The sequence below is a fragment of the Triticum aestivum genome, chromosome 5A (genome assembly GCF_018294505.1).
Source record: "Triticum aestivum cultivar Chinese Spring chromosome 5A, IWGSC CS RefSeq v2.1, whole genome shotgun sequence".
Classification (NCBI taxonomy): domain Eukaryota; kingdom Viridiplantae; phylum Streptophyta; class Magnoliopsida; order Poales; family Poaceae; genus Triticum; species Triticum aestivum.
In genome coordinates this window covers 509,979,352-509,998,583 of record NC_057806.1, presented here as the reverse complement: position 1 = coordinate 509,998,583, position 19,232 = coordinate 509,979,352, and positions in this window count along the sequence as shown.

Genomic DNA, 19,232 nt, shown 5'->3' with positions numbered 1-19,232 from the left:
CAGCAATCGGGTATAGGAAGGGGGAAAAGGGGGAGCAAAGCAACCGTGAGTACTCATCCAAATTACTCGCAAGCAAGGAGCTACTACATATGTATGCATTGGTATCAAATGGAAAAGGGGTATCATATGTGGACTGAACTGCAGAATGCCGGAATAAGAGGGGGATAGCTAGTCCTGTCAAAGACTACGCTTCTGGTAAACTCCATCTTGCAGCAGAAGAAGAGAGTAGAAGGTAAGTTCACCAAGTAACTTCGCATAGCATAATCCTAACCGATGATCCTCCCCTCGTCGCCCTGTGAGAGAGCAATCACCGATTGTATCTGGCACTTGGAAGGGTGTGTTTTATCAAGTATCCGGTTCTAGTTGTCATAACACTACTAGAGAAAAGCTTACCAGTAGCGCTGGTTTTTGTGCTACCAGTAGCGCGGGCACCAGCGCTACTGCTACGACGCTACAACTATTTTGTAGCAGTAGCACGTTTTTAGGCCAGCGCTACTGGTAAGTTCAAGTACTAGTAGCACGTTTTTATGCCAGCGCTACTGCTACCATTTATGTTTTTTAGCATTTTAGCACTGTACATGTTTAAACAGATATATCTTTTATACAATAACAACTCATCATGAACTAGTCTGTTTAAATAGCATATTCATTACCACTTGTCATCACCACCAAACAATGTGCGTCAATGAGACATCATATAACAAGTTGGTCACTAGTCATAATCATAACTCCTCCTCATAATCATCAACTCTAACACATTGTAGCACATAATAACACATTCTAGCTACGACCTCCTCTCATAGGACCTACTCTACCCTCTCTTAGGTAAAATATCTTAAAACAAGATAGGCATTGACTCTCCATTAAGAAAAATTGACTCTCCATAATAAAGAACGGAGATCATCCTATCTCCAAGTCTTGGCCTACGCACAATGTTGCTTCCAAGTAGCTCTCTACGATGGTTCAAACATTTTTTGAAATCATTTATTATCATGGCTTCCTCGCTTATAGAAATCCGGTATGGACAGGAGTGATGTGGATACTATGGCTGACCTGGTCGTGGTGGCCGTAAGCTCATAACACTAACACGACCTCTCGGCAACATCAGATGAGGCACACAATCCATTGGGATTTTCTGTTCAAAAACATAGTAATAACCTTGTAGTTAGCAATGCAGTTTAGTTTTAGAAGAATTTATGCAAAAGATGCACGGATGTCGTAATAGTAGAAAATCTTACCATGATATCTCCATTGATGTTACCGTAGTTCAACACGTGCACTAGTGGCATGTATTGACCATAACATGGAGGAGTTTGATAATAGCTATTGTAATTCTCAAGATTAGTAAAAAATGCGATAAGACCATCTTGCTCCTTATAAGTTAATTGTGCTTCATCATTGTAGTAGTAGGTTCTGTCTACCATTTTCCGTACATTTTTTGAAGAATGAAAATAAGCTGTCAATGGAAATAAGCTGTCAAATATTTTGAAATAAACAATATAAATTACTTAGTAAATATGTTTAAGAAACTCACACAGCGGTAGAACTGGAAGCGTGTCAACAAGGACCCAAATGGTCATATCATTTTCATCGATGTCAGGATCACCAAGACCGAAGGTGAGAAGCATACCCTCATGAAAATCAAATGACTTGCAAAGGGCTTCCCAATTCAGGCAACCAAAATTGGATGAGTTCACAGAATTGTATAGATTTACAGCAAAATCATAACCATGATGGGTCCTTAGTTGAATTATTTGTGTCTCTATTCTTTCATGATCTTCAAAACCCATCTTCTCCAAGACATAGCGTCTTGTATGGCATGGGATAAGTTGTCAAATTGTAAAATATGGAAATTACACGTTGAAGAAGCAGAGAAGTCGTGCAAAAAATAACAAAAAACACTTGTCGTTGCATACCATTTCAACATCGAAGGTCTCTTGGAGCTTGATGTTGAAGCGCCTACCTTCTACCAGGTGAGGCATGTCGCACAGACCGCGCTCATCTTTGCAGTACTCGCACATAGCAAATTCCCTTTCGTCATGAGACATTTCCTAATAGGTAATTAATAATCCATCATCGAATACATATATAGTAGTTTGTAGCAAAGATCATCATATAACAACTAAAACACCTAAAATGTGTAGTTTGTAGTAGTTTGTAGCAAAGATCATCATATAATCCATCATGAATACATATATAGTAGTTTGTAGCACAAACCGCGCTCATCTTTTGCATTCAATAAGCAAATAACTAATAGGCAATTAATAATCCATCATCGAATACATATATAGTAGTTTGTAGCAAAGATCATCATATAATATCACTAATACATCTCGAATAATAGATCTAGGTTCAGTGGGCCACGGTGGACACCCAAAGAGAAGGAACCATCACCGGATCATAGCTCCGGTGAGATCCCCAAAGAATCTGCCAGGTATTGGAGAACCGGCCGTTCACCAATGCAACCAAGTAGTGCTGGACGTGCGCGTTATCCTCCGTGACACGGTGCTGTACCACCTACGCGGGGGACTCAAGCCTCTCCACCGATGCAGGCCCACGTGACCACCACCAATGAAGCTCCGGGTCGACGACGGGATGGCTACTCACTAAGCTGCGCTCACTAGAAGGTAGCGCAACCCAGTACCAGCCCAGCGGAGCCCAGTCCCGGACATGGCCCCTCGGCTCAACCTGGAGTCCTTCGCCGAGTTGACGACGAGGATGCGGGATAGGCATCGTCGACGTCGAGAACAAAATGCTTAATTATGAAAACAAAATTAATACACTTAGCAAAATTTGGCATGACCTTTGCTAAAAACAGGACATATCGAGCGCCTGAAATTTGCCAGAATGTAAACAAATCGACATCTCTGGCAAAACATAGGCCACTCGGAAAAATATGACATGTCCAAAATGTGACATGTTCAAAATATGACATGTCCACTGCAATTTTGCATATAACAAGAAAAATTGCTTTAACTAAAAAAATAACAACAATTGCTTTAACTAAAAAATACCTAGAATTCTGTTAACTACACCTAAGACAACTAAAACACCTAAAATTCTGTTAACTACACCTAAAACAACTAAAACACCTAACATTTTTTAAATACACTTAAAACACCTAAATTCTATTAACTACACCTAATTAAAAACCTAGCTAAATTTCTGTCCTAACTTTAAAACCTAGCTAAATTTAAAAACCTAGGGTTCATACGAATTAACTAGGGTTCATACCAAATCTGTCCTAGCTAAGGTTCGATCATAACTTACATTATTCTAATAACCTACATTTTTCAACTACATAGGATTTAAAATAACTACTCTAATAACTATAACTAGGGAGGGAGGAGTACCTCTCGGTGAAGGAGGGCCGGCGCGGGGGCCGAGGCGGAGGGCGGAGGAGGAGGCCGACGCGGGGGAGCTGGGCGGCCAGCGGGGAGGAGGGTCGGCGCTGGCGAGGGCGGCCGACGCAGGGAGGAGGGCCGGCGCGGGGGACGGCAGCGTGCGGGGGTCAACAGCGGCACACGGGGGATCGAGGGAGGAGTGTGGAGTGTGAGTGAGAGTGATGAGGCCGGGTCGGGGGGCGCGCGGGAGGAGGTAGTGGGCTTAACAGCAGCGCAGGCAATAGGTAAGCGCTACTGCTAAGCCCACTAGCTGTAGCGCGGGCGCAAATCACACGCTACAGCTAAGTGGCCTGCCCTTTGGCCCTGGCGGCCCGCTAAACAGCAGCGCGGCCCGCGCCAACCAGTGTTGCTGCTATGCAGTAGCAGTAGCGCCTGTTTTGGCCGGCGCTACTGGTAAATACCAGTAGCATGGGTGCCCAAACAGGCGCTACTACTAAAATTCTATGTATAAGCATTTTCCTATTAGTGTAAGGTCAAGGTACAACTCCAAGTTGTCCTGTTACCGAAGATCACGGCTATTCGAATAGATTAACTTCCCTGCAGGGGTGCACCACATTTCCCAACACGCTCGATCTCCTTTGGCCGGACACACTTTCCTGGGTCATGCCCGGCCTGGGAAGATCAACAGGTCGCAGCCCTACCTAGGCACAACAGAGAGGTCAGCACGCCAGTCTAAATCCTATGGCGCAGGGGTCTGGACCCATCGCCCATTGCACACCTGCATGTTGCGAACGCGATCTGTGAGCAGACCTAGCCTCCCTTATACAAGAGCAGGCGTTCCAGTCCAACCCGGCGCGCGCCGCTCAGTCGCTGATGTCACGAAGGCTTCGGCTAATACCACGACGTTGAGTGCCCATAACTGTTCCCGCGTAGTTGGTCAGTGCGTATAGGCCAGTAGCCAAACTCAGATCAAATACCCAGATCTCGTTAAGCATGTTATTTTGAAGTAACCGCGAACACCAACAAAGGCTAGGCCCACCTCTCACCTAGGTGGTCTCCACCTGCCGTGTCGCTCTGCCTCAAAGTAACAGTCGAGGGCCGTCGGGAACCCAGGCGCACCACTACCTGGGTGGAACCACCTGCCCCTTCAGCCCCCAACATCGGAATCACTTGCGGGTACTCAACGAGCCGACCCAACTTTAGTCACCACCTGTATAGTATGTATATATGTATGTATATACCCGTGATCACCTCGCGAGTGATCACAGCCCGATAGTATAGCATGGCAGACGGACTAGAATGTAGGTCCACTGATGTAGTACTAGCAACCTATACTAAGTATGTAGGATTGCAGGTAAGGTATCAACAGTTGTAGCAACAATGACATGCTATGCATCAGAATAGGATTAACGGAAAGCAGTAATATGCTACACTACTCTAATGCAAGCAGTAGAAAGAGAGTAGGCGATATATTGTGATCAAGGGGGGGGGGCTTGCCTGGTTGCTCTGGCAAGAGAGAGGGGTCGTCAACACCGTAGTCATATTGGGTAGCAGCGGTGTCGGTCTCGGTGTCTAGCGAGAGAAGAGGGGGAAGAAACAATAAATATTAATCAAACATAAGCGTGACGATGCATGACATGTCAATGTGCGGTGCTAGGTGTGCCCTAATGCGGTATGAGGTGATACCGGTGAAGGGGGAAAACATCCAGGAAAATATCCCCGGTGTTTCGCGTTTTTGGACAGATGAATCGGAGGGGGAAAGTTGTGTGTTCGCTATGCTAGGGATGCGTGGCGGACGAACGGGCTGCGTATCCTGATTCGTCTCGTCGTTCTGAGCAACTTTTATGTACAAAGTTTTTCTAATCGAGCTACGGTTTATTTTATATTAATTTTAAAAGATTTAAATCATTTTTAGGATTTATTTAATTATTTAAATTCAACATTATCCAGAACAGTGCATGCTGGCGTCAGCAGTCAACAGAGGTGTTGACTGGGTCGCTGACGTGTCGGTCCCGCATGTCATTGACTGTTTAGCCTAATTAGGGTTTAACTAATCTAATTATTGTTTAAATAAACTAAATAGTTAATTAGATTAATTAAACATGATTAATTAATTTATTTATTTATTTATTTTTATTCTTCTTTTTTTAAAATGTTCTTAGGGGTAGGCCCCACATGTCATTGGGCCAGAGGCCTAGAGGGCACAAGCGGGTTACGGGCGCTAGTGCGTGAATGGGAGCGAGCGCCTGACAGGGGCGAGCCCGGGCGGGGCGTCGCCCGAGCGGGAGCGCCAGTGAGCTGGGCGGCTGCAGCGCGAGCAGGGTTGGACAGAGGACGACGAGGGAGGGGCGGTTGGGGCGCGACCGCCGGTGCAAGCAGCGGGCGGAGGTGGCGGCGACGACAAGGATGGCGGCTCACCGGTCGAGCGAGGAGCGGGATGCGGCGGAGCAGAGGCGAGCGAGGTCAGGGCGGTGTCGGACGCGATGATCGGCTTGCGTGGGCATAGCAGGCTCGACGGCGGAGGCGGTGCACGGGGAAGGGTAGAGCGGGCCGCAGCGGTGGGCGATGCAGTGGCAGGGCATCGGCCGCGAGGTGGAGCGCGAGGCGGGCGGCGACGGATCGGCCAGGCGGTGGAGGCAGCAGGGGAGGCTGTAGCGGCGTGGGCCACGGCAAGCGCGAGCAGGGCAGCGTGCAGCGAGGTAGGCAGGTGCCGGAGCCCACGGCGAGGCACGGGACCGAATTCGTCGGCGCGCGGCGGACGACGATGGCGACAGAGAATGAGGGGAGAGGAGGCCGGTGGCCTCACTAGCATTGTAGGTGATCGGGCGACGAGGCTTATTGGAGCCGTTGACGAGGAAGACGGGGACGGTCCGTAGATGATGGGCGGCACCGGCGACGGCGAACGATGTCGAGCGATGGGGGCACCGGCTGCCATCGGGGCAGAGGCGAGGGCCATCGCGGCAGTGACGGCGAGGCGGGGTCAGGGGCGATGTGAAACGCCTGGATCCAGTAGAGAGAGGGGGAGGAGTGGAGGAAGGAGAGGCGTCCGGTGAGGGGGGGTTTCTTTGGGCGGCGGACGGCGTTCGACGATGCCGAGGCAACTGCCCCGATCCAGATCCGATCAGGGGAGAGAGGGGCAACAGAAAAGTGGGGGAGTGGGGTTGGTTGCTAGGGTTCCTGGGAAGTGGGGGGTAGGTGTAGTGGGGGGCGGCTGGGCCGGCCCGCTGGGCCGGTGGCCCAGTGGGAGGGGGGTCTGCTTTCTTTTTTACTTACTTTTATTGTTTTGTTTTTGTTTTACTTTTCATGTTTACTGTTTTATTTTATTTCTATTTATTTTATTTTTGTAAAATATATAATTTGTTCCTAAAATAGTGCTACTACTTATGCTAATGCCACCATAACTTGGGATCCCAAATAAATTAGTTTAATATTTTATATATTACAAAAAGCATTTGATTATTGGTTATAGCTACTAATTTAATTAGTTTAGTGCATTTAAACATTTTATAAAAACTTGTTTTCTCCACCACTATATCTTGTGAGTTATTTGTCAGAATAAGAACATTTTAGTTTTAACCTTTTGAAAACTTTTGTTGTTTGCTGAATTTTTAAATTTGAATTTAAATCGGTTTTTGAACTAACACGAGATTAGCAACACAAATCGAGGTGATATGGCATCATTAACAGGGAATTACAGTAGCTTAAATATCCGGGCGTCACACTCTTTGTCCTATAACAGCACGTACAACATAATTGTTAGCATCACACATAATTTCAAAGGGTAAATTCCAATCAGGTGGCTGAACAATAGGTATAGAAATCAAGGCTTTCTTAAGTAGTTCAAATGCTTCTACACAATCATCATCAAAGACAAAAGGAACATCTTTTTGTAAGAGATTGGTCAGAGGCCTAGAAAATTTAGATAATTCTTTAATGAACCTCCTGTAAAAACCGGCATGACCAAGGAAACTTCTTATACCTTTGATGTCCTTAGGACACGGCATCTTTTCAATAGCATCAACTTTAGCTTTATCAACTTTAATACCTCTTTCAGAAACTTTATGCCCTAAGACAATACCTTCATTAACCATAAAGTGGCACTTCTCCCAATTCAAGACAAGATTAGTTTCTTCACATCTCTGCAAAACTCGATCAAGGTTGCTTAAGCAATCATCAAAGGAAGTTCCATAAACGGAGAAATCATCCATGAAAACCTCAACAATCTTTTCACAAAAGTCAGAGAATATAGCAGCCATACATCTTTGCAAAGTAGCAGGTGCATTACATAAACCAAAAGGCATACGTCTATAAGCAAAGGTACCAAAAGGGCAAGGAAAAGTGGTCTTTCCCCATCCTCTTTTGACACAGGTATTTGAGAGAAACCAGAATAACCAACTAGAAAGCAAAAAATGTGAATGTTTAGATAATCTTTCTAACATTTGATCGATAAAAGGTAAAGGGTAATGATCTTTCTTAGTAGCTTTATTTAATTTGTGGAAATCAATTACCATTCTATAACCTGTAACAATTCTTTGTGGGATCAATTCATCTTTATCATTAGGAAAATAGTAATACCTCCCTTCTTAGGGACACAATGGACATGACTTACCCACTGACTATCAGCAACAGGATAAATTATACCTACCTCCAGAAGCTTTAGTATTTCTTTTCTTACCACTTCTTTCATCTTAGGGTTTAACCGTCGTTGGTGCTCAACAACCGGTTTCGCGTCTTTCTCCAATTTTATTTTGTGCTGGCATAGAGTGGGACTAATGCCCTTAAGATCATCAAGAGTATATCCAATAGCAGCACGGTGCTTCTTCAGAGTTTTCAATAATGTCTCTTCTTCTTGCTCTCTGAAAGGTTAGCACTAATAATAACAGGATATATCTTCTTTTCATCAAGATAAGCATATTTAAGAGTATCAGGTAATGGTTTATGCTCAAACACGGGATCTCCCTTGGGTGTAGGAGGATCCCATAGAATTTCAATAGGCAAGTTGTGTTTCAAAATAGGTCCCTTTTTAAAGAATACTTCATCTATTTCCCTTCTTTCATTCATAAACATATCATTTTCATGGTCTAGCAAATATTGTTCTAAAGGATCATTAGGAGGTACCGCAATAGAAGCAAGACCAATAATTTCATATTTACTAGGCAATTCTTTATCATGGGGTTGTCTACGAAATTTAGCAAAATTAAATTCATGAGACATATCCCCTAAACCAACAGAAACAATATCCTTTTTGCAGTCTATCTTAGCTTTAAACGTATTTAAGAAGGGTCTACCAAATATAATGGGACAAAAATCATCTTGTGGAGAACCAAGAACAAGAAAATCAGTAGGATGTTTAACTGTCCCACACAAGACTTCAACATCTCTAACAATCCCAACAAGTGAAATAGTATCTCAATTGGCAAGCTTGATTTTAACATCTATCTCTTATATCTCAGCAGGTGCAATATCATGCATTATTTCTTTGTATAAGGAATGAGGTATTGCACTTGCACTAGCACCCATATCACATAAGCCATGATAGCAATGATCTCCTATTTTAACAGAAACAACAAGCATGCCTACAACAGGTCTATGTTTATCTTTAGTATCAGGTTTAGCAATTCTAGCAGCTTCATCACAAAAGTAAATAGCATGCCCATCAATATTATCAACCAAGAGATCTGTAACCATAGCAATACTAGGTTCAACTTTAATTTTCTCATGGGGTGTAGGTGTTCTATCATTACTCTTACGAACCACAGTTGAAGCTTTAGCATGATCTTTTATTCTAACAGAGAAAGGTGATTTCTCAATATAAGCGATAGGAACAATAGGATCAACATTATAAGTGATAGTCTTTTCTTCAAATTTAATAGGTTCAAGTACTTTTACTTCAAGGGGTGGATGATATTTAAACCACCTCTCCTTAGGGAGATCAACATGAGTAGCAAATGATTCACAGAAAGAAGCTACTATCTCAGAGTCAAGTCCATATTTAGTGCTAAATTCATGAAAAACATCGGTATCTATAAAAGATTTAACACAATCAAGCTTATGTGTTATACCTGACTCCTTACCTTCGTCGAGTTCCCAATCTTCAGATTTGCATTTAATTCATTCCATTAAATCCCATTTGAATTCAATAGTCTTCATCATAAGGAACCAGTACAAGAAGTATCGAGCATGGATCAATTATTGAGAGAAAGCCGAGCATAAAAATTTTGAATAATAATTTCTCTTGAGAGCTAATGATTGGGGCATGAATATAACATTGACTTAAGCCTCCCCCAAGCTTGAGCGATGCTTTCTCCTTCGCGAGGCCAAAAATTATATATGTAATTATGATCACGATGAAGCAGATGCATAGGATAAAACTTCTGATGAAATTCCAATTTCAATCGGTTGTAGTTCCATGACCCAATATCATCACATAGACTAAACCATGTCAATGCCTTTCCCTTCAAAGATAAAGGGAATACCTTATTCTTGATAACATCCTCGGGCATACCTGCAAGCTTAAATAATCCACAAGCTTCATCCACAAAGATTAGGTGTAAATCGGGATGCAATGTTCCATCTCCTGTAAAAGGATTAGCCAGAAATTTCTCTAATATACCCGAAGGAATTTCAAAGTAAACATTTTCAATAGGTTCAGTAGGTTGAGGAGCAACTCTTTGCTCTACTGGTCAGGGTGAAGATACCCCGAACAAGCCCCTCAAAAGATTACTTTCCATAGTAACAAGTGACAGTAAATTTCATCACACAATATAAATCTTTCCTTACCAAATTCCACTTACCAAAGGCACTTCACTCCCCGGCAACGGCGCCAGAAAAGAGTCTTGATGACCCACAAGTATAGGGGATCTATCATAGTCCTTTTGGTAAGTCAGAGTGTCGAACCCAACGAGGAGCAACAGGAAATGACAAGTGGTTTTCAGTAAGGTATTCTGTGCAAGCACTGAAATTATCGGTAACAGATAGTTTTATGATAAGGTAATTTGCAATGGGTAACAAGTAATACAAGTAAATAAGGTGCAGCAAGGTGGCCCAATCCTTTTTGTAGAAAAGGACAAGCCTGAACAAACTCTTATATAATGGAAAGCGCTCCCGAGGACACATGGGAATATCGTCAAGCTAGTTTTCATCACGCTCATATGATTCACATTCATTACTTTGATAATTTGATATGTGTGTGGACCGGTGCTTGGGTACTGCCCTTACTTGGACAAGCATCCCACTTATGATTAACCCCTCTTGCAAGCATCCACAACTACAAAATAAGTATTAAGGTAAACCTAACCATAGCATGAAACAGATGGATCCAAATCAGCCCCTTATGAAGCAACACATAAACTAGGGTTTAAGCTTCTGTCACTCTAGCAACCCATCATCTACTTATTACTTCCCAATGCCTTCCTCTAGGCCCAAACAATGGTAAAGTGTCATGTAGTCGACGTTCACATGACACCACTAGAGGACAGACAACATACATCTCATCAAAATATCAAACGAATACCAAATTCACACAACTACTTATAGCAAGACTTCTCCCATGTCCTCAGGAACAAACGTAACTACTCACAAATCATATTCATGTTCATAATTAGAGGGGTTTTAATTTGCATAAAGGATCTGAACATATAATCTTCCATCGAATAAACCAACTAGCATCAACTACAAGGAGTAATCAACACTACTAGCAACCCACATGTACCAATCTGAGGTTTTGAGACAAAGATTGGATACAAGAGATAAACTGGTTTGAGATGAGATGGTGCTGGTGAAGATGTTGATGGAGATTGACCCTCGCCCGATGAGAGGATCGATGGTGATGATGATGATGATGGTTTCCCCCTCCAGGAGGGATGTTTCCCCGGCAGAACAGCTCTACCGGAGCCCTATATTGGTTCCGCCAAGGTTCCGCCGCGTGGCGGCGGAGTTTCGTCCCGAAAGCTTGCTTATGAGTTTTTTTCCAGGGCAAAAGACTTCATATAGCAAAAGATGGGCACCGGAGGACTGTCAGGGGGCCCACGAGGCAGGGGGCGTGCCTAGGGGGTAGGGCGTGCCCCCCACCCGTGTGGACGGTGGGTGGTGCCCCTCTGGTACTTTCTTTGACCAATATTTTTTTATATATTCTGAACCTGACTTCTGTGGAATTTCAGGACTTTTGGAGTTATGTAGAATAGGTCTCTAATATTTACTCCTCTTCCAGCCCAAAATTCCAGCTGCCGGCATTCTCCCTCTTCGTGTAAACCTTGTAGAATAAGAGAGAATAGGCATAAGTATTGTGACATAATGTGTAATAACATCCCATAATGCAATAAATATAGATATAAAAGCATGATGCAAAATGGACGTATCATTACTCCCAACCTGAAATGGACTAGGACGATTTATTTTGGACCCCTTAATAAAAAGTGGACACCATCCGCACGTCGGACGTGCACGTGTACAACCACCTGGATCCCATGGACATCATCTGGACAAAAAGAGTGCATGTGTATGGCCACCTGGAAGTGGTCGCAAGAGCGACTGTAGCGACCAGACCTCAAACGGTCCAATCTCTGTGCTCAGGTGTCATCCTTGGATCAGTAATGCTGACACCACACAGTACTTGAATGATTTATAACAGAGTAGAAATCACACATTTATTACATTGAGTGCCTCAAAAGAGAGCTTATTGCAATAAATATGGCTTAAGGCCATCTAATAACGATAACAGCGGAAGGCTTGGAAGATAAGTGAGTCCATCAACTCCAACGACATCACTGAGTATAGAACCGCGACCTAAAGGCACCTCAATCGTGGTCTAAAAAGTCTGCAACATTAACGTTGCAGCCCGAAACGGGTCAGCGCATGGAATATGCTGGCAATGTAACACATAGAGAGTAAAGAAAGAATAAAGCTATACTATATGCATATTTGGCTGGTGGAAAGCTCTATGGTTACAATTTTTCTGTAAAGCCATTTTTTCCCTACTACAAAGGAATAAATTTTATTTAACTATCATGGTAGTTGTTAAACATTGAGAATGGTTGACAGCATTCTCAATCCCAATTAAGCATCATCATTAAACAAAACCCAACAAATTAATTTTAGAGTAACATGATGAGATTCACATGATAATCCAAGTACTAGATACTAAAGATGTCCATAACCGGGGACACGGCTAACCATGATTAGTTTATACACTCTGCAGAGGTTTGCGCACTTTTCCCCACAAGACTCGATCTCCTTCGTTGGGATTCTCGCACTACATGGTGTTTGAGAAATGGATGACCGAGACATAGTCTTTCAGAAGCGCTAGCACCTTACGATCGGGTAGACCATTACACCTACTTTCCCCTACATCTGCTAGTATACCACTGTAAGAGGTCGCACAACCTACTCAACTATGCTAGAGCCCATAGTAGCTTGTGGTTGCACACGGAAGTTTCTAGCATGAACAATCTCATGATCCCTTTGAGCCTGGGTGGCGGTCCAAAAGAAAATAGGCCATCGCTGGAATACCCAAGTGCCTCAATCCACCCAGATGTGTGTTTAGGTTGCCACCTTAAATCAACCATTAATTAACAATCTCACATCTGTCATGGATACACTCACCCAATCCACGTCTACTAGCATAGCATGGCAATAAGCAAACGTAGAAGTAACTCCCAAAGGTTCGATAATAACAGGTAATAGGTTCTACCTCAACTACTACTTCCCAACCCACAATTTAATTTGATCCTAATCATGCAATGTGTGGGGATTGATCTAATGCAATAAAACTGGGTAGTATGAGGTATGATCAAAGTGTTACTTGCCTTGCTGATGATCCGCAAAACCTAGCGATTCGACGTAGCAAGCGGTGCACTCCGGGTACTCTATCGCAAACAAACAAGCATACAATAAGTACTCAACTAATGCACATGTAAAACTCAAATAAGAGATCTAACCAGAAAGTTCAACTTAAGAACTCTGATTGGCAAAAAGAATCAAATCGAACGAAGCAACGAAAGTCAAACGGCAAAAGAAACAGGCCTCATTTACTATTCTGGATCTAGGGCAATTTTTACAGTGGCAAAAACTTGTTTAAGTTTGTTAAATGGAAAGAGGGTTTCGAGACGAAACTCCAGGCGCTTGAATCGCCTGATTCCGATAGACGAGCGAAAAGTTAGACTAAAATGAAAATCAGATCAGGAATCGCGATCAGAAAAAAAACGATGAACGTTCATTAAAACGAACGAACGGGCGAACACTCGCTAATTAAATAAACCAGAAAAACCGATCAATTTAAAAAAACGAAACTAAAAAAACCGAACAAAACCGACAGAAAACCGATCGGTTTTCTAAAAAAAACTGGCGGCGAGAAAAGCTACCTCCGGCGGCGGGCAGCGAGGCGGCGGCGCGGGCGGCGTCGAGCGGCAGCGGCGGAGGCGCGGCGGCGGCGGCCTAGGGTTAGCGTTTCGGGGCGCGGCACAGCTAGGCTGGCCTCGGGCCTCGGCGGTGCTATATAAAGGGCCCGGCCAGGCGGAGTCCTGGCCGGTTACGGCCCAGAGTCAGTTCGGACTTTTTTTTAAATAATTACGCTCAGAAAAAAGCAAAAGGAATACTAAATGGACTCCAAAAATCCCGAAATAAATTTTTCCCGACTTCTAAAATCAAGCCGCAAAGGATGAACATTTATTTGGGGCCTAAATGCAATTTTGAAAAGCGCGCATTTTTCCTAAATTCAAATAAAATACAAATAAAACCAAAATAAAATCTTATTTGATTTTTTTATTAAATCCTCAATATTTCTTTATTTGGGAAAGTCATTTTATTCCCTCTATCATATTTTTTTGTAATAGAAATAATTGAAGATAAAATAAAATAAATCAAATGATCCTATTTTCAAAATTTGAGAAAACTCAAATATGAAAATAACGAAATCCCCAACTCTCTCTGAGGGTCCTTGAGTTGCGTAGAATTTTCTAGGATCAACCAAAATGCAATAAAATATGATATGCAATGATGATCTAGTGTATAACATTCCAAATTGAAAATTTGGGATGTTACAAACCTACCCCCTTAAGATGAATATCGCCCTCGAGATTCGGTTGGCTAGAAAATAGGTGAGGGTGGTCCTTCAGCATTTCTTCCTCTCGCTCCCAGGTGGCTTCATCCTCCGTGTGGTGGCTCCACTAAACTTTGCAAAACTTGATAACCTTGCTGCGGGTGACTCGACTGGCATACTCTAGAATCTTAACTGGTTTCTCCTCATAGATCAAATCATTGTCCAACTGAATCGCTTCCAGCGGCACTGTATCTCTTAGCGGTATATCAGCTATCTCTGTGTGGCACTTCTTCAACTGGGAAATGTGGAATATGTCGTGAACTCCTGACAATCCTTTGGGCAATTCCAACTTATAGGCTACTTCTCCCATACGCTCCAAAACTATGTATGGGCCCACAAAACATGGCGCTAACTTTCCCTTAACTCCAAAGCGCTTAACTCCTCGAAGTGGTGATACTCGAAGATAAACTCGGTCTCCGACTTCGTAAACTGTCTCCTTGTGTTTTGAATCTGCGTAGCTCTTCTGGCTGGACTGAGCTACCTTGAGCCTATCGCGAATCAATTTTACTTTCTGTTCGGACTCCTTTATCAGATCCGGTCCAAACAACTGGCGGTCTCCAACTTCATCCCAAGACAATGGGGTCCTGCACCTCCTCCCGTACAAGGCTTCGAAAGGGGCCATCTTCAAACTGGATTGATAACTGTTGTTGTAAGAGAACTCTGCATATGGCAAATTCTCGTCCCAACTAGATCCATAATCTAGGGCATAAGCTCTCAGCATATCCTCCAAAATCTGGTTGACTCTCTCGGTCTGTCCATCTGTCTGCGGATGGAAAGATGTACTAAACTCTAGTCTGGTACCTAAGTGTAACGCCCCGGACACACCCGCCGGTGGTCGTTACTCCTGGCGGGATCTAGACTGGCCCCACAGATCAATACTAGTCTTTTCTGCGCACTTTGTCCTCACTCGTGCGCACCCGGGAGCAACTTCCCGGTCGGTCGCCCATCCTGACACTACTCCAAGATGAGCACGCTTAACTTTGGAGTTCTGTCCGAATGGGCTCCCAGAAAAGAAGGAATTCCTTATTGATATGAGTAGTCTATCATCCCTAATAAGCTAGGCCATCACACTAAGGTTTCATGCAACTGATTCCAGAACTTTGAGGTGAATTGGGTTCCTCTATCTGATACAATGCTCCTTGGAACTCCATGCAGACATACGATTCGGGTCATGTATATCTCTGCCACATTTGCACTGGTATAGGTAGTCTTCACTGGAATGAAATGAGCTACCTTTGTCAAACGATCGACTACAAGCCATATCGAGTCATAGCCTGAACGTGTTCTAGGCAATCCTGTAATAAAATCCATGCCTAACTTATCCCACTTCCATTCGGGTATCGGCAGTGGCTGTAGCAATCTTGCTGGCTTCTGATGCTCTGCCTTTACTCTCTGGCATACATCACAAACTACTACATACTCCGCAATATCCTTCTTCATTCCGGTCCACCAGAAAGTATCCTTCAAATCCAAATACATCTTGGTATTTCCTGGGTGAATCGAATATGGTGAATCATGGGCCTCTTGCAGAATTAACTTCCTGATCTCCGAATCATTAGGCACATAAACACGATCTTCAAACCATAAGGTATCGTGCTCATCCTCACGAAATCCCTTAGCTTTTCCTTTGCTCATTTTCTCCTTAATAGAAGCAATCTCTTTGTCGGTCTTCTGGGCTTCTCTGATCTTATCCATCAAAGTAGACTAAATCTCCAATGCTGCTACATAGCCTCTCAGAACTATCTCCAAACATAGCTCACGAAGATTCTCGGCTAACTCCCTTGGTAAATCTCCCGTCATTAAGGTGTTGACATGACTTTTACGACTCAACGCGTCAGCTACTACGTTAGCCTTTCCGGGGTGGTAATGCAATCTCATATCATAATCCTTGATGAGCTCCAACCATCTCCTTTGCCTGAGATTCAACTCCTTCTGCGTGAAAATATACTTCAAACTCTTGTGATCCGTGTACACCTCACAATGGTTTCTAATGAGAAAGTGTCTCCAGGTTTTCAATGCATGCACTACGGCTGCTAACTCCAAATCATGCGTAGCATAATTCAACTCATGAGGCTTAAGCTGTCATGAGGCATATGAAACAACTCTTCCTTCCTGCATAAGCACTGCTCCAAGTCCTCGACGTGAAGCGTCACAATACACCTCATAATCCTTGGTCTGATCTGGCAAAATCAACACAGGTGATGTAACCAAACGTTTCTTCAACTCCTGGAAACTAGCCTCACATTCCTCAGTCCATATGAACTTGGTATCTTTCTTCAACAACTCCGTCATAGGCTTCGCAATCTTTGAGAAATTCTCAATGAATCTCCGGTAGTATCCTGCAAGTCCAAGAAAACTCCGGATCTCTCCAACTGTTGTTGGTGCTTCCCAATTTTTCACAGTGTCAACCTTGGTGGGATCTACTACTATACCTTCTCTAGATATAACGTGTCCGAGAAATCCAACTTCCTTCAACCAAAACTTAGATTTGCTAAATTTGGCATATAATTAATGTTCTCTGAGTTTTCCAAGAACCATACGCAGATGCTCCTTATGCTCCTCTTCATTCTTTGAGTAAACCAGGATATCATCAATGAACACTACAACGAGCTTATCCAGAAACTCCATAAACACCTTGTTCATCATGTTCATAAAATATGCAGGTGCGTTAGTCAGACCAAATGACATAACGGTATACTCATACAGCCCATACCTGGTGGTAAAAGCCGTCTTAGGTATATCCTGTTCTCGAGTTTTCAACTGGTGGTATCCTGATCGCAGATCGATCTTGGAAAATACCTTAGCTCCTTGCAATCTATCAAACAGATCATTGATCATCGGTAGTGGGTACTTGTTCTTGATGGTTACTTCATTCAATCCTTGATAATCAACAACCATCCTTAATGATGCATCCTTCTTCTCCACTAGAAGTACTGGCGATCCGCAAGGTGAAGAACTTGGGCGAATATATCCTTTATCCAGTAACTCCTTAATCTACTTCTTAATCTCCACCAAATCCTTTGCGGGCATCCTATATGGTCTCTTTGATATTGGCCCGGTGCCTGGCAAAAGCTCAATCAAAAACTCAATATCTCTATCCGGTGGCATGCCTGGCAATTCTTCTGGAAATACATCCGGAAATCCTTCACCACTGGTACTTCCTCCTGCACAACTCCTGTTAAACAATTTACCTGATTCCTCATTGGCACATGTCAGGATACATACTTGATCCTTCTTCCTTCTGGGGTGGTGAGCAAAATTGACTTACTGGCGCAATCGATGTTTCCTCCATACATCGACAGCTAATCCATACCCAGAATTACATCCAAACCTTGTGATTCCAAAATGATTAAATCCGCGGGAAACACATGCCTACCTATACTCAATGGCACTTGAAAACATCCTTGGCTAGCCATATACTCCGCTCCTGGTGAGCTTACTAACATTGGTGTTCTAAGAACTTTGGTGGGCAGGTTATACTTATCCACGAATCCCCTTGATATGTATGAATGTGATGCACCAGTATTAAAAAGAATGAGTGCAGTAAATGACTTAACCAAAAACTTACCGATTACTGCATTCGGCTGCTCTTCAACCTCCTCCACGTTAACGTGGTTCACCAGTCCCCTATTGAAAGGGTTCGGCTTCTTTCCAGAGCTTCCATTGCCATTACCATTATGTGATTCAGGACTTGTAACGCCCTCGATGCGGCTATATCTCCTACGTATCGAAGCATGACTTAGAGGCATAACCGCATTGAAAGCAATGTCGCAAGTAAGGCAACCTTCACAACATCCCATGTAATATAGATAATAAAAAGGGAAGGTACATAGTTGGCTTACACTCGCCACGTCAAACAAAGTACATAAAGAGCATTACATCATCCAATCACTCATGGCCCGACTACGGTGCCAAAATAAAAGATCAACCCAACATGCGACATGGTCCCGATCGCCCCAATTGGGCACCACTACTGATCATCAGGGAAAGACACGTAGTAACGGCGTGAGTCCTCGTCGAACTCCCACTTGAGCTCAAGCGCGTCATCTGGAACGGAGTCATCAGGCCCTGCATCTGGTTTGGAAGTAATCTGTGAGCCACAGGGACTCAGCAATCTCGCACCCTCGCGATCAAGACTATTTAAGCTTATAGGTAAGGCAAGGTAATATGTGGAGCTGCAGCAAGCGACTAGCATATATGGTGGCTAACCTGTTCGCAAAAGAGAGCGAGAAGAGAAGGCAAAGCGCGAACGAAGAACTAGAGAACATCCTGCGACAAGCATTACTCCAACACCGTGTTCACTTCCCGGACTCCGCCGAGAAGAGACCATCACGGTAACGCACACAGTTGATTCATTTTAATTAAGTTAAGGTTCAAGTTATCTACAATCGGACATTAACAAATTCCCATCTGCCCATAACCGCGGGCACGGCTTTCGAAAGTTCAAATCCCTGCAAGGGAGTCCCAACTTAGCCCATGACAAGCTCTCATGGTCAACGAAGGATATACCTTCTCCCGAGACATTCCGATCAGACTCGGTATCTCGGTTCTACAAGACATTTCGACAAGTTAAAACAAATCCTGCAACACCGCCCGAATGTGCCGACAAATCCCGATAGGAGTTGCACATATCTCGTTCTCAGGGCACACTCAGATTGTCTAAGGTATGGGTAGGCCAGCCCAGAGTTGCCCCTGGTGGCCACCGGCAACTGACAGGTTGGACCAACACTCATAGGAGCCCTGGCCCGGGGGGTTTAAATAAGATGACCCTCGGGCTCCGGAAACCCAAGGGA